Raw genomic sequence first — 15,386 nt, 5'->3', positions numbered from 1 at the left:
TTGTCTCATGTCTCTTGATTAGTTGGTATTTATCCCCTCAATATCGCAAGTTTCTTACCTCCAAACAAAATATTTACTTGTTACTAATAAAAAATCAAAAAGTTTAGCCTACATTCTTCCTTAGATCCCTTCTTTTACTCCGATAGTATTGCGGATCACAATCGATGCAAAGAAAATGAATGCATTTCCATACTATAATAAAAAGGTAAGTGTAATAAATAGAGAACTGGATCATGTCACATGACTTATTCCATTTCTACTCTATGGGATCTTACGGAGCCTGTTCATGGATGACATGGTTGCGGTATGATCATAGAAGATATTCTCCTCAAGTGAACCAGCCTATCCTTCCTAGGTAGGGGACTTACATGTTGATTGGATGCGGAGACACCTTTGGTTGTGAATTCTAATGTGGCAGATCCAATTCTTTATCTGCATGGCCAAATCAATAATTCAAGTCACACACTCCCATAATCCGCCTTTTTTCTTTCGTAAAATTAACTTCAACTATTTGTATTGTATAAAAATACTTTGGAGTTGAAGAGAAGTATCCAAATGACATGTGTTATTTTACAATAACCCATGCTTGTAGCAATGAAATACCAAAACCTACCCGATATGATATATGATAATTATAATTCTCTATGATATGCCTTCCCTATAAAGGACCCGAAATACCTTGCTTACGTATCATTGGAAAGTGCATTAACATAAATACGGCAGTAAGCAGAGGCAGTACAAAGGTATGTAAACTATAAAAACGAGTCAAAGTGGATTGGCCCACACTAGCACTTCCGCGTAATAACTCCACTAAAGGCGATCCTATTACCGGAATGGCGTCAGGTACACCTGTCACAATTTTGACTGCCCAATAGCCAATTTGATCCCAAGGCAAAGAATAACCAGTTACACCAAATGATGCAGTCAAAACAGCCAAAACCACACCTGTGACCCAAGTTAATTCGCGGGGTTTTTTAAATCCCCCTGTGAGATACACACGAAATACATGCAGGATCATCATTAAAACCATCATACTTGCTGACCATCGATGAACTGATCGGATTAACCAACCAAAGTTGGCCTCGGTCATTATGTATTGAACCGAGGAAAAAGCCTCTGTAACGGTTGGTCGGTAGTAAAAAGTCATAGCAAAACCGGTAGCGACTTGTACTAGAAAACAAGTAAGTGTAATTCCCCCTAAACAATAAAATATGTTGACATGGGGAGGAACATATTTACTAGTTATATCATCTGCAATTGCCTGAATCTCAAGACGTTCCTCAAACCAATCATATACTTTATTGAGATAGGTAACTAACCCGAGTCCCCCTCTAAGAGCCGTATATGAAAATTTCATCTCGTACGGCTCAAGCAGAAACACAAAAATTTTCAACGAATATTAGAAAAAAGGTTCAAAACTTCATCAGCCACTGAATTGGGTCGATTTGCCTTGAAGATATCAAATAAGAAAAATCCGGAATATCTTCTTTGTGATGATAATGCCAAAAAATCTCAAGTTGGCGCGTCTTTCTTTCTTCCTTTCCCTTATGTTGGTCATTAGAGGCTTCTTGACTTTTCTCTTCCCTATAAAGGATTTGTTTTTTTATGCGTAATATAGAAATTATCTTGTTGAGATCCTATGAATCAGTTCAATTAAAACCTTAGATTCATACTAGAGCCACGATGATTTAGTCTCAAGCTAAACAAAAGGCAAGGGTTCTTCGAATAAGAACCGCTTGATAATCATTTATTGAATCAGTGTAATGACTCGACAAAATCGAGAGAAAAAAAGTTGTCTTTTGGGCAAACAAAATTGGAAGGAAGAAAATTTCTTTTTTATTTTTATTTAAGAACTACTTGAATTTTTCAGTCTGGTTGCGAGGTCTTAATAGTGAGTATGAATCATAGTTCCATTTTTTTTTGATCCACTCTATCTATTTCGTGTTCCAGATACTAGAATAAATAATATCTGACGAATTAGAATCATCTTGATAGAGATAACAGGCCCTTTCTATGTATTATCAATAGGATCAATTCTAACAAGTCACACACTCATATTCCAGAGATACCGAAACAAAAAAATTCCGCGGTCGAACTACCATAATATCTAGAAATGTAGATCTTAAACTAGAAAGGCTTTTTTGGATGGAAAAACTCTGACTTCCTAGTTTTAGTTAGTAGAAACCTAATTGGTTAAAATTCCGTCCAGTAAAACGGAAGAATTATAAATTTCTAAAATGATAGATAGGAATATAGCGAATAAAGCCATTGCGATCCCCATAAAAGGAGTAGTCCCCCAACCCGGGGCGACTTTCCCATATTCCGAATTCAAGGGTTTCAGTAAACTACCTGCACCAGTTCGTTTTGGCCTAGGTTTAGAACTATCTTCAACGGTTTGTGTAGCCATAAATTCTATTTAATCATTGGTGTTGACTTTGTATACTATTCCGTTGTAGTTGTAAATACACGATCTTTTCGTAGATCCATTGTAATCTTGAAATTCTATAAAAATGGAAACAGCAACTTTAGTCGCCATCTCCATATCTGGTTTACTTGTAAGCTTTACTGGGTATGCCTTATATACCGCGTTTGGGCAACCCTCTCAACAATTAAGAGATCCATTCGAAGAACACGGAGACTAATTTAAGTAAGAAGTCTCCCAGATAGGGGGACTTCTTACTTAAATGAAATTATTTTATTCTTTTAGTTGGAGTTGGTGGAACCTTAGGTGGTTCTCGGAAGAAGATAGCGAAAAAAATTATCCCTAAAGTCGAAACTAAAAGGAACGTATAAACCAATGCTTCCATAGATTCGATCCTGGTTTATTTACAATTATAACTTCCACACCTATTCATTTGTCATTTGGGATAATTTCCCATATAAAGAAAGAAAAAGAGTCAAAGAAAGGATGGGAGATGTTTCCCATGTCAAATCAAAAAAGAGAGGTGAAAGATACTATAACAATGTGTATCAAACTGCCTGTTTCCTTGTAGTTGGATCTCCCACTTTTTGGAATGTTCCAAATTCCACTTGAGCATCCAAATCTGGATCAATACCAGCAAAAACATCTCGGAACAATGTTCTAGCGCCATGCCAAATGTGTCCGAAAAAGAAGAGCAAAGCAAAGGTAGCATGACCAAAAGTGAACCAACCCCTTGGACTGCTGCGAAAAACACCATCAGATTTCAAAGTAGCCCGGTCTAATTCAAAAATTTCCCCTAATTGAGAACGCCTCGCATATTTTTTTACAGTAGCAGGATCAGAATAACTTACTCCATTAAGTTCGCCACCATAGAACTCCACCGTTACACCTACTTGTTCAACACTATATTTGGATTCTGCTCTTCTAAAAGGAACGTCTGCTCTAACAATTCCCTCCTCATCTACCAAAACAACCGGAAATGTTTCAAAAAAAGTAGGCATACGGCGTACAAAAAGCTCACGTCCTTCTTTATCTCTAAAGACGGGATGTCCTAACCATCCAACAGCTATTCCATCCCCATTGTCCATTGAGCCTGCTCTGAATAATCCCCCTTTTGCCGGATTATTACCAATATAATCATAAAAGGCTAATTTTTCGGGAATTTTAGACCAAGCTTCTGATAAACTAAGATTTTCGGCTAAACCATTGCTAACTCTTCGATATATTTCTTGCTGAAAGTATCCCTGATCCCACTGATAACGAGTAGGCCCAAATAATTCGATTGGGGTCGTTGCTGACCCATACCACATAGTTCCAGCAACTACGAAAGCTGCAAAAAAAACAGCAGCGATACTACTGGAAAGTACAGTTTCAATATTGCCCATACGTAATCCTTTATATAGACGTTGAGGCGGACGGACACTAAGATGGAATAAGCCCGCTAATATACCCAATGTACCCGCAGCAATATGATGAGAAGCTATTCCCCCCGGAACAAAAGGATCAAAACCTTCTGCACCCCACGCTGGATTTACAGCTTGTACTTTTCCAGTTAGTCCATAAGGATCGGATACCCATATCCCAGGACCATACAAACCCGTTACATGAAATGCCCCAAAGCCAAAGCAAGCCACCCCTGCAAGAAATAAATGAATTCCAAAGATCTTGGGCAAATCCAAAGAGGGTTTTCCCGTCCGCTCATCAGAGAATATTTCTAGGTCCCAATATACCCAATGCCAGATCGCTGCCAAGAAACACAAGCCAGAAAACACAATATGCGTACCTGCCACACCTTCATAACTCCAAATACCCGGATTTGTTACAGTTCCTCCTGAAATACTCCAACCACCCCACGAATCCGTTATTCCTAAACGAGTCATGAAGGGAATTACGAACATACCTTGTCTCCACATTGGATCCAGAACAGGATCAGAGGGATCAAAAACTGCTAATTCGTATAAAGCCATTGAGCCAGCCCAACCAGAAACTAGAGCTGTGTGCATTATATGCACCGCAAGCAATCGACCCGGATCATTCAATACGACAGTATGAACACGATACCAAGGCAAACCCATGGAAATACCCCTTTAGCAAAGAAAAATAGACACGATGTCGCTTTATTTTATCGCATTGAAAAAGACTATCCATATCCTATGTACCTAACCCTTCTAGGGGATTCTGTGTCAGAAAGCGCGAATATTTATTTCATTCCATTAAAAATAAGAAGCCAATTCTGTTCATAAGAAGAAAGAGAAGCAGATCTATTCTATACTCGATAAGTGCCAATATGCAATGGGTAACTTGGCCAATTTGGAAAAAACGAAGAATAGATCGCTACCCCTCTTTGTTTAGCATTCAAATCACCCATTCCCTTTTCTTTATTCAATCTGTCTTACATTCCTTATATGTATAACCTTTCAATCTACGTATTAATAGAATCTATAATATTCATATAGAATAAGAATAAAAATTAAGACAATAAACTGCGGATTCTTTCTTTCTGTTCCATTCTTACGTTTCCATATTAAAGTGTGGTTTTCTTACTTAAATTTAATAATATTAATCTAATATGCCCATTGGTGTTCCAAAAGTACCTTACCGGATTCCTGGAGATGAAGAAGCGACTTGGGTTGACTTATACAATGTTATGTATCGAGAAAGGACACTTTTTTTAGGTCAAGAGATTCGTTGCGAGATCACGAATCATATTACAGGTCTCATGGTATATCTGAGTATAGAAGATGGAATTAGTGATATTTTTTTGTTTATAAACTCCCCAGGCGGGTGGCTAATCTCAGGAATGGCTATTTTTGATACGATGCAAACGGTGACACCAGATATATATACAATATGCCTCGGAATAGCCGCCTCCATGGCGTCCTTCATTCTGCTTGGAGGAGAACCCACCAAGCGTATAGCATTCCCTCACGCGAGGATTATGCTTCACCAACCTGCTAGTGCTTATTATCGGGCAAGGACACCAGAATTTTTACTAGAAGTAGAAGAGTTACACAAAGTTCGCGAAATGATCACAAGGGTTTATGCAGTAAGAACAGGCAAGCCTTTTTGGGTTGTATCCGAAGACATGGAAAGGGATGTTTTTATGTCAGCAGACGAAGCCAAAGCTTATGGACTTGTCGATATTGTAGGGGATGAAATGATTGACAAGCACTGCGATACTGATCCAGTGTGGTTTCCAGAAATGTTTAAGGATTGGTAGTGTCCGGATTTCTTGTAAAGTTATTTCACAGCTAAATTCGTGTTTTCCTCGATTTAATAGAAAATAGAAAGACTTCATGATGAGCAATCATCAGGTTAAGATGGATCTAAACCAATCCATTTTTTTCTATATACATACAACATGCCGACGGTTAAACAACTTATTAGAAACGCAAGACAGCCAATACGAAATGCTCGAAAAACGGCCGCGCTTAAAGGATGCCCTCAGCGTCGAGGAACATGTGCTAGGGTGTATGTGCGACTCGTTCAGATCATGACTTCAAACAAATATAAAAAAAATTGAAGTATCCATGATTAGTACCAATGAATAGGATATAGCTTCTCTATCCTAGATTTCTATGGTATATGGAATTTATGGTTTCCTTTGGTGCAAATCCAATTATCTAAATTGGAAATAAGAAGCAATTCTCCCATTGGTAGCAAATGGTTATCCATTAAGCGGAGGAAATAGTAATAAAAAGAAAAAGGCTTATGCTCCTTTATCTTAAAAGAACGGACTAACAGGGTCAGCTACTTAGCCAACTTTCATAATTAAATACCGTCACTGTATGGATAACTCTTATTGTGAAAAGAGCTATTTACTCTATAATGGATAGGTAGAGCCAAAGAATGTGGACTATACAAGTTCGCAATACCTTTTGATGAAAGAAAGGGCTCCGGTGTATAGAGAGGGCCTCACCGTTTAAAAGGGAACCATAGAAACGATGGAACCCACTATTTTTTTTAGTATTATTAGAATGAATTTGTTATTTCGTATAGAAATAACTGAACGGTAGTGGAATAAAAAATCGTGGTTGGGAAGGTTACTATAGCAAAAGCCATTGGAATTAATATTTTATATATCGGAATAATTAGTTTTGTTATTAATGAGAAAAAGGGTGGCTAAAAGAAGAGAAATCATTAGTTATTCATTAAGGTTAATTTGATTCAATGACCAGAGTTCCGCGAGGATATATAGCCCGGAGACGACGAACAAAAATGCGTTCATTTGCCTCAAACTTTAGAGGGGCTCATTTAAGACTTAATCGAATGATTACCCAACAGGTAAAAAGAGCTTTTGTTTCCTCTCATCGAGATAGAGGTAGGCAAAAGAGGGATTTTCGTCGTTTGTGGATCACTCGGATAAACGCAGCAACGCGGGTATATAAAGTATTCGATAGTTATAGTAAATTAATACACAACCTGTACAAGAAGAAATTGATTCTTAATCGTAAAATGCTTGCACAAGTAGCTGTATCAAATCCAAATAATCTTTACACGATTTCCAATAAAATAAAGATCATCAATTAAAGGTATAAATAAAGTAATATACTGGAATAATAAAAGATGAATTCCCGGAGAGGGAACTCCGGGAAGATACAATAAATTAAGATTAAGTGGTAGGAATCAACGAGCTGGATTACTTTCTTTATAATATATATAGGTCTGGCCCTTTCGAATTCGAATAAAACATCAACAATCGGAACTTAAGTTCCGGTTGTTGTTTCTTAAATTTTGGTTGTTGTTTCTTAAGTTTCGATTGGAATTGTACTTTTGCGTTAATTGAGGAATATGTCTATTTTTTCTGGGTCTAGAACCTGTAATTATTGAAATTGACTGGGCTTGAAATTGCTTTTCGTTCTCATAGTTACGAAACGGTAAGAAAGATAAAATACGAGCCTGTTTTATAGCAAGAGTAATTAATCGTTGTTGTTTCAAGGTTAATCTATTTATTCGTCTCGATAATATTTTTCCTTGTTCACTAATAAATCTATTAATTAAACTCATGTTTCTATAATCAATTCGATCTCCCGGGCCAATCCGGGGACGCCTACGAAAAGGTTGTTTAGATTTACGAAAAGGTTGCTTGAATTTACGAAAAGTTTGCTTGGATTTACGAAAGGGTTGCTTGGATTTATTAAAAGTTTGCTTGGATTTACTAAAGGGTTGCTTAGATTTAAGAAAAGGTTGTTTAGATGTATACATGATTTATTCCTTATTTAAAATTTGAAAATTTGAAAATTCACTTCTTTATTTTATTAATTTAGGATCCAGAAGAAGTAGTTTTTCTTTGATCCATATCTTATTTGATTCATATTATAGTATATGAATACCCTCTATACATATGAAATAATATCTACCGGAAATCAGATGAGTTGATTTGTATTTTGTATTCTATACTATGTTTTCTTTATATATTAAATATGAAGTTCTTACTCTTTCTGTTGTTTGGAAAGATCAAACACACGATGTTCCTATTTCTTTATTTCGTGATGAGTCGTATGCTTGCGACAATAACGACAAAATTTTTTGAATTCTAATTGTCCGGGTGTATTGTGGCGATTCTTTTGAGTACTATATCTAGAAATCCCCGTCGATTCCTCATTGGCACCTTTTCGAACACAACTGATGCATTCCAAAATAACTCTGATTCTAACATCTTTTCCCTTGGCCATGAACCTCCTTTTCTTTTTGGATTGACTTAACTTAATTCTTCTACTTATTCTTTTATTCTTCTATTTTGAATCCGAAGAAGAAGAATAAAATTCATTAGAATAATTTTTTTTTATTCTTTAATTAAGTAATAAAAAATAGAGAAATAATTAAAGAATACAATCCTTGTCGAATTAGCAAAGATTTTGGTTCGAAATCCTTTCATTTAATTAGCCAGCCCCGCCTTTTCTATGCTCTGATTTCTGAGGCCTTATTTAGCTTGGGTACCCCTTTAAATTGAATTTCTATTTTCAAAAATGGGGTTTACCAAATTTTTAATGACTCTGAGGTTCAACCCAATCCATCTTTTCTTTCTTTTTCCTTCCGATACTAAAAAAAGATTGAAAAGGATCAAATTTTGTCATATCACGAAGAAATCTATCCCTCCCATAGCAATAACTAGAATTAAAAAAAAGGGAATGACAAAGCATCTGGGAATAAACGATTAATTTCTATCAATAAACCTGCTAAAGCACCAAACCATAGAGTACTTAGCACGGGTGCTACAGAGAGATATGTTTTTATATCCCGCATTGAAAATCCTCCTTCCTTGTTGGAATACATATATGATCATAAACTCTTGCCCAAGATTGTTATGCTATATATAAAATGAACCATATCGACGAAATTTTCCTATCCCTAAAAAAGAAAAAGATGACCCCTTCTTCCTATATATTACCAAGGAAAAGTAATCCTTCTTTTATAGGCGAAATTATATTGGATTTTATATGTATATAATTCCTTAATTATATGAGACCAAAAAGAAGAAATGACACGAGGGTTCTATATATAGATAGAGAAAGAAAGAAGAAGAAAATTATGATGTGGAAAAGAAGACAGGAATTGTGTACAATGGCATTGTACAACAATTTAATTTGGAAAAGGGATGTAGCGCAGCTTGGTAGCGCGTTTGTTTTGGGTACAAAATGTCACAGGTTCAAATCCTGTCATCCCTACCTATTACTTCTTTCTTCTTTATAGGCAGTAGCGACGAGATCAATTAAAGTAAAGTGGGTATAACTTGAATTTGTGGAGACTATACGTACGTGAGATACATTAGGAATAGAAAAAGATTTTCTTTTTGAATGAATGAAAGCGCTCTTAGTTCAGTTCGGTAGAACGCGGGTCTCCAAAACCCGATGTCGTAGGTTCAAATCCTACAGAGCGTGATTCCATCTATTTTATGTCGAAGCAGAGTAAAATAACTTAACAAAATTGAATTGTAACTCCAATTTCAATTTGACCTCCTCTCTGGTCTGGAGGAGGTCAATCAAAAAAAAAAAATGACTCAATCAAAGATCCAACTGATCCCCACGCCTGTATTGCAAATACGCAGTCACGAATAATCCCGCTAAAGTAATAGGAATTAGGCCTAAGACGATTCCAAATAGAAAAACTTCAATCATTTCGATTTGTTCGAGGGGATAAAAAAAGAGGTACGATCTATCCCTAAATAGTACTCTAAATTATCCACGAATCTCAATGACCAAGAAAAGAATTCCTAATTAGTCTGGAAAAGAGTCGTAGAATGCCAGGAATCCCAAAGAAAGATTTTTCTTTTCTGAATTATAATTATTCAGTCAATTCAAATAAGGCGTATCTTGTTCAAGCCAATAAATAGAGCTGGGGTTATAGTTAAAGCAGCCAGTAGAAAACCAAAATAACTAGTTAAAGTAAGCATGAAAGAGTTAAATTCCATTTATTTTTTTTTACTACACTACATATGTTGGTAAAGCATTTACCTAAGTTATGGAAAATTCATAATTCATCAGTTATTTTAGATAATACTAAAAAACAAGATAGAGTAAGATACAGAAGTGTAAAAGAAAGTGGATTCATCAGATGATACATGAGTCCCTAATTCCGAATCAAGAGATTTGTTGTGGAATTTGTCAATTGAGTAAAGTAATAATATTAAGAACTAGATCATCTAACCCCATTGAATGAAAAAAAGAAATTCAATTTTCAGGGAAATTTTTGAATAAGAGATAAATAAACAATTGAATTTGAAAAAAAAAACTTCTTTCTATTTTGGATAATTTCTTTTTCAATAGGACCCTCTTTTTGGAGTGAACGATCGAATATTCCCCTATTCCTTCTTATTTTAACTGATTGTATTCCATATGGAATAAGAGGAGAACAAAAGCATTCCACGACCTGCCAAGGGGCTGTTAAAAAAAAAAAAAAAAGAAAGCTCTTCCTTGAATTTACTTTATTTTTATTCCTTTTTCGAACTCCAACCAAAGTAGATTCGAAGACGAGTCACTTCAATTATCCTTTTAAGTTCTATTCTATCTTCTGTCTTTCCCTATTTCATCTCGTAAAGTTCCGCGCTCGCAGTTTGGTCAAGAAAGTTAGACCTAATCCAACAAACAATACAAGGATGAATTACGAATTATGAAAGGATAGATTTCACATATACTTGTCCTTGTATTGTGTCAGTATGAGAATATCCTTCCTAAATTATTTATCCAAACCTATTGATCATTAACTTAGATTTTCCCAAGATTTTGGCTGCTATTCCGAATTACTCTATTATTCCGAAGCCAATGAAAAGTAAGTAGAACCTACAAAAATGGGGTTTTCTATTGATGCCTTGAATAACATATAGCTTACCTATAGACAAAAAAAAAATAAAAAAGTAATTATGTTTCGGAACCAGGCAAAACCAGATTGCTGTGCCATAGGAAGGATAGCTATACTAATTCGGTATACTCAAAATACACCTTTGGTACAAAATTGACAATCTCACAAGGATGAAATATCAGTAATTTTCTATTTACTGGTCGATCCCATCTTTTACGGAATCAATTCCTTTTTTGAATGTACAAAAATTTTGGGAGTTCAGCATGTCTGGAAGCACGGGAGAACGTTCTTTTGCTGATATTATTACCAGTATTCGATACTGGGTTATTCATAGCATTACTATACCTTCCCTATTCATTGCGGGTTGGTTATTTGTCAGTACGGGTTTAGCTTATGACGTGTTTGGAAGTCCTAGGCCAAACGAGTATTTCACGGAAAGCCGACAAGGAATTCCGTTAATAACCGACCGTTTTGATTCTTTAGAACAACTCGATGAATTTAGTAGATCCTTTTAGGAGGCCCTCAATGACCATAGATCGAACCTATCCTATTTTTACAGTGCGATGGCTGGCTATTCACGGACTAGCTGTACCTACTGTTTTTTTCTTGGGATCAATATCAGCAATGCAGTTCATCCAACGATAAAACAAATTCCAACTATAGAACTATGACACAATCAAACCCGAATGAACAAAATGTTGAATTGAATCGTACCAGTCTATACTGGGGTTTATTACTCATTTTTGTACTTGCTGTTTTATTTTCCAATTACTTCTTCAATTGAGAGAAAGAAAGAGACTAATAAGAATTCTCTTATCCCATTTGGAAGGATACCATCCTTATAACTACCCATGACTGTTTTTGTCTCTAGCATGACCAATTGATAAAATGTGGAGGAAAGTAGGGGAAATGGCCGATACTACTGGAAGAATTCCTCTTTGGCTGATAGGTACTGTAGCTGGTATTGCTGTGATTGGTTTAGTAGGTGTTTTCTTTTATGGTTCATATTCTGGATTGGGTTCATCTCTATAGTAATCGGAGGGACCAGATTGTAAACATGAAAAAGTAGGAGCTTAGCGGGTCCTTACCCCCCTTTATCTGATTAGAGCGGAAAGGACCCGCGGAATTTTTATTTTACTCTTATAACGCGAATTGAATCTATTCGATTCACTCTTATGAAGCAACAAGAAAAAGAGATCACTCGAGGATCCAATATCTTATTCCACGAAGGAAGTATCCTGAAAATCCTTGATTTAGTTTCGAGTAATAAACTAATAAAACCTTAATCAAAACTATTCAACTAGCCTAAAAATAAAAAAACCTTCAATGGAAGAGTTTACTTTTTTTTTGCAAAATTTCTGTAAATTTGAAGTTGAACTTAATTAAACAAGCCAAGCAATTTGCTCACAATCACAAGAAATTTTTCCCCCGCCATATTTTCTTCCCCTCTGTTTGTCCACTACCTCGGCTAAACCTAAGCAAAAGAAAAAGAGGTCCAAGAGACAGACCCGAATAAAGAAGAAATAGTAATCTTTGACGAATTAGGAAGAAAAAGGATTCTTATTTTGATACAAGAAGAATCGGCACAAGAAAAAGGCTTTTTCTTGTGCCGAATAGACGATTAAGAAGACCTGCAATCCCTCCGAAAAAGAAGAAATTTTAATTTGATTGTTCTCGCCTTTGCCTTGGATTCTCTTCTTTTGCATGGGATATAAATAAGGAATTCCAGACATCTCATAAACAAAAAGCAGTCTAAACAAAAAAAGGATTTCCAAAATAGATCATAGATAATTCTAGCAATTGCCAATAAATCGAGGCTTTTTACCAACTTGATGGTAAGAAATCCCGGGACCTAGAAATTCATTTCGTACAATTGAACCTTTTCAAACTGTTTCTTTTTGAGAACCAAAAAAACTTGTGCCAAAATAACGGATGCGAAGAAGAACAAAAGGCCTTGGACACGTAATGGATCCTGAAGCACGATTTCTGCGTCCCCCTGACCAAAACCTCCCACATTAGGATTGCTTGTTAATGGTTGATCAAGCTTGATGGATTCCCCCTCTGAAACAAGAAGTTCTGGTCCGGGAGGTATAATATCAATCACTTGGCGTCCATCTGATGCATCAACTATGGATATTTCATACCCCCCCTTTTCTTTACGTAGTATTTTTCTTACTATACCTGTTGACGTAGCATTATAGACTGTATTGTTACTCTTGCTACCATCAGGATAGATCTGTCCTCTTCCTCGGTTTCCCCCTACATATATGGGATATTTTAAGAAATGAGCATCTTTCTTCGTAGCAGGATCAGGGGAAAGAATGGGAAAGACAATTTCACTATATTTCTTACCGGGAACAGGGCCTATCACAAGAATGTTTTTTTTATCGGGACGATAACTCTGAAAAGCAAGATTTCCTATCTTTTCTTTTAACTCAGGGGAAATACGATCGGGCGGCGCTAATTCGAATCCCTCGGGCAAAATAAGAACAGCACCTACATTCAACCCTCCCTTTTTTCCATTAGCAAGAACTTGTTTCAATTGCATATCATAAGGAATTCGAAGAACTGCTTCAAATACAGTATCGGGAAGCACAGCTTGGGGAACTTCAATATCGACGGGCTTGCTAGCTAAATGGCAATTGGCACATACAATTCGTCCAGTTGCTTCTCGTGGGTTTTCATAACCCTGCTGCGCAAAAATGGGATATGCATTTGAAATAGATGTCCGAGTTATTACGTATATCATGATCGATACAGAAATCGATCGAGTTATCTGTTCCTTTACCCAAGAAAAAGTATTTCTATTTTCCATGTCCAATCGCAGATCCCAGAATTTCTACAATAAATTAGATAGGTAGCTAAGCTAATCTAGTTCCCTATACACGAATCTGTTGTCATTCTACTGCAACAGTTGTACTGCAATGATGAATACCTTAAAGTAGGTATAAATAGAAAGAATTTTGCTAAAATGGAAAAGGGCTTTCTTTCTAAAAAAAGATGCTTGCTAATTTGATTAATATTAATATCGGGAGATCAAATGAATTTATGCTTCACTAATTGAATGATAAATGACTACAAGCGAAGGAGATAGACGATTTAAACAAAAAAAGACCCAAAATTTCAAACATGTATCTAGAATTACTGGAAAACTACAAACAAAAATAGTGAAAATAAGCTCGTTAGGAGCCCATCCAAAATCGTTGTAGACCCAACGAATTACTAGTTCCCAACCACGGGTGGAGTGAAATCCAACAAAAAAATCAGTAACTAAAAGAATAAAAAAAGCTTTTATTGAGTCATTTAAATTATAGAAGAATTCCTGAACCCAAGAATTCAAAATGACAAGTTCCTCTTTACCCAGAAAAAAAGAACCACTTAGAATAGCCAAACAGATTATATTTGTCGAGAAATGCAAAATGGTATGGAGATGATCCTCATTATTTATTTTGACCCATTGTATTATTTCCTTGTGTATTCCTGTAGGAGGTTTTTGTACATGTGTCTTTAGTTTCCCTTTTATCATCTCGTCCAAGAGAGAAAGTTCTTCTAATTCTATGAATCTTTCTAGAATCCTTTTCTCTTGAATATCAGTTAAGAGAGTTTCGGATTGCCTGGTATTCCACCAATTCTTAATCCAAAGTTCCAGACATTTGTTAAATGAGGAAGAGACCCCCCAAGGCAAAAGTACGATAAATACAAGATATAGTAAAGAAGGCAATGCTTTCTTTTTTTTCATTTTTGATCTGTAAATGGAGTTGTTAATGAATATGCTTCATTCGCTGACTCTATTCCATTCCCTGACTCTATATGATGATATTTCTATTTCATGATATTTCTATTTCTTTGAAGCAAAAACTCTATAGGTTTGATACCCTGTATCTATTCTTCTTTTTTGTATATTAGTTATTAGTGGAATTTCAGTGCATTGGGTTCTTTCTTAGATCTAGATGGAATGAAATAGTGAAATAGAATAAAAAAAAAGCCCTTTCGGATGAAAAAGGAAGAATAGTATGCGATATATCTAACTTGGATAAAAAAAAATTAAAAGCAAATTTCTCTTATCCTCGTTTGTTCCTTCCTTTAGATAAATACTTAAAAATCCCCTTACAATAACAAATCCAATTTAGAAGGGACTTCCTCCCTGTGTTGAGAAAACTTTTCTTCTTCCAATTCTTCTTTTCTTCATTCAACTCAGTTCAAAAAAGATACCTCAAAATACTTCAATTGGTACGCGCAAGAAATAGGCCAATTCGGCAGCTTTTTGTTCAATTTCTCGTGGAGTAAAAAATTTATCATCAGTACGAGTCAAGGGAATGATCCCCTGGCCCCGGATTTCCATATAAAGAATACGACGAGGATAAAGACCCTCTTTAACCTGAATTCTAATTGATTGGATATCCCGCATAAGGAATCGAAGGAAGACGCGACGTTTTATTCCAGGGAATCCCCAACGAAAAATGCACACTATTCCCTCTTTTCTATCGAATCGGTCATAACCACTACCTACATTCCACAAAATAGTACACCACAAGTAGGAGCTAATGAATAGGCCTGCGATTCCGTAGAAAGACATCACGACCCCCTGCGGAAAAAAAAGAATTTCTTGAGATGGAAGTATAGATATAATATTCTTACCAAGATAACTGGAAATCCCAACCGATAA

At 35.9% G+C, this 15,386-nt stretch overlaps 2 non-coding genes across 2 annotated transcripts; both read left to right on the top strand.

The window, feature by feature from the left end:
* The first annotated feature begins 9,016 nt into the window (after positions 1 to 9,016).
* TRNAP-UGG (transfer RNA proline (anticodon UGG)) lies at positions 9,017 to 9,090 on the top strand. Its single transcript has one exon. It is a non-coding gene; the product is annotated as a tRNA-Pro (tRNA).
* Positions 9,091 to 9,229: 139 nt separating this feature from the next.
* On the top strand, positions 9,230 to 9,303 carry TRNAW-CCA (transfer RNA tryptophan (anticodon CCA)). Its single transcript has one exon. It is a non-coding gene; the product is annotated as a tRNA-Trp (tRNA).
* Positions 9,304 to 15,386: the final 6,083 nt, after the last annotated feature.

This window comes from Triticum urartu, unplaced genomic scaffold, assembly GCF_056163025.1.
Source record: "Triticum urartu cultivar PI428250 unplaced genomic scaffold, HENAU_Tu73 scaffold2, whole genome shotgun sequence".
Taxonomy (NCBI): domain Eukaryota; kingdom Viridiplantae; phylum Streptophyta; class Magnoliopsida; order Poales; family Poaceae; genus Triticum; species Triticum urartu.
The sequence above is the reverse complement of the archived record's forward strand: the minus strand, read 5'-3'. Positions and strand labels throughout refer to the sequence as shown.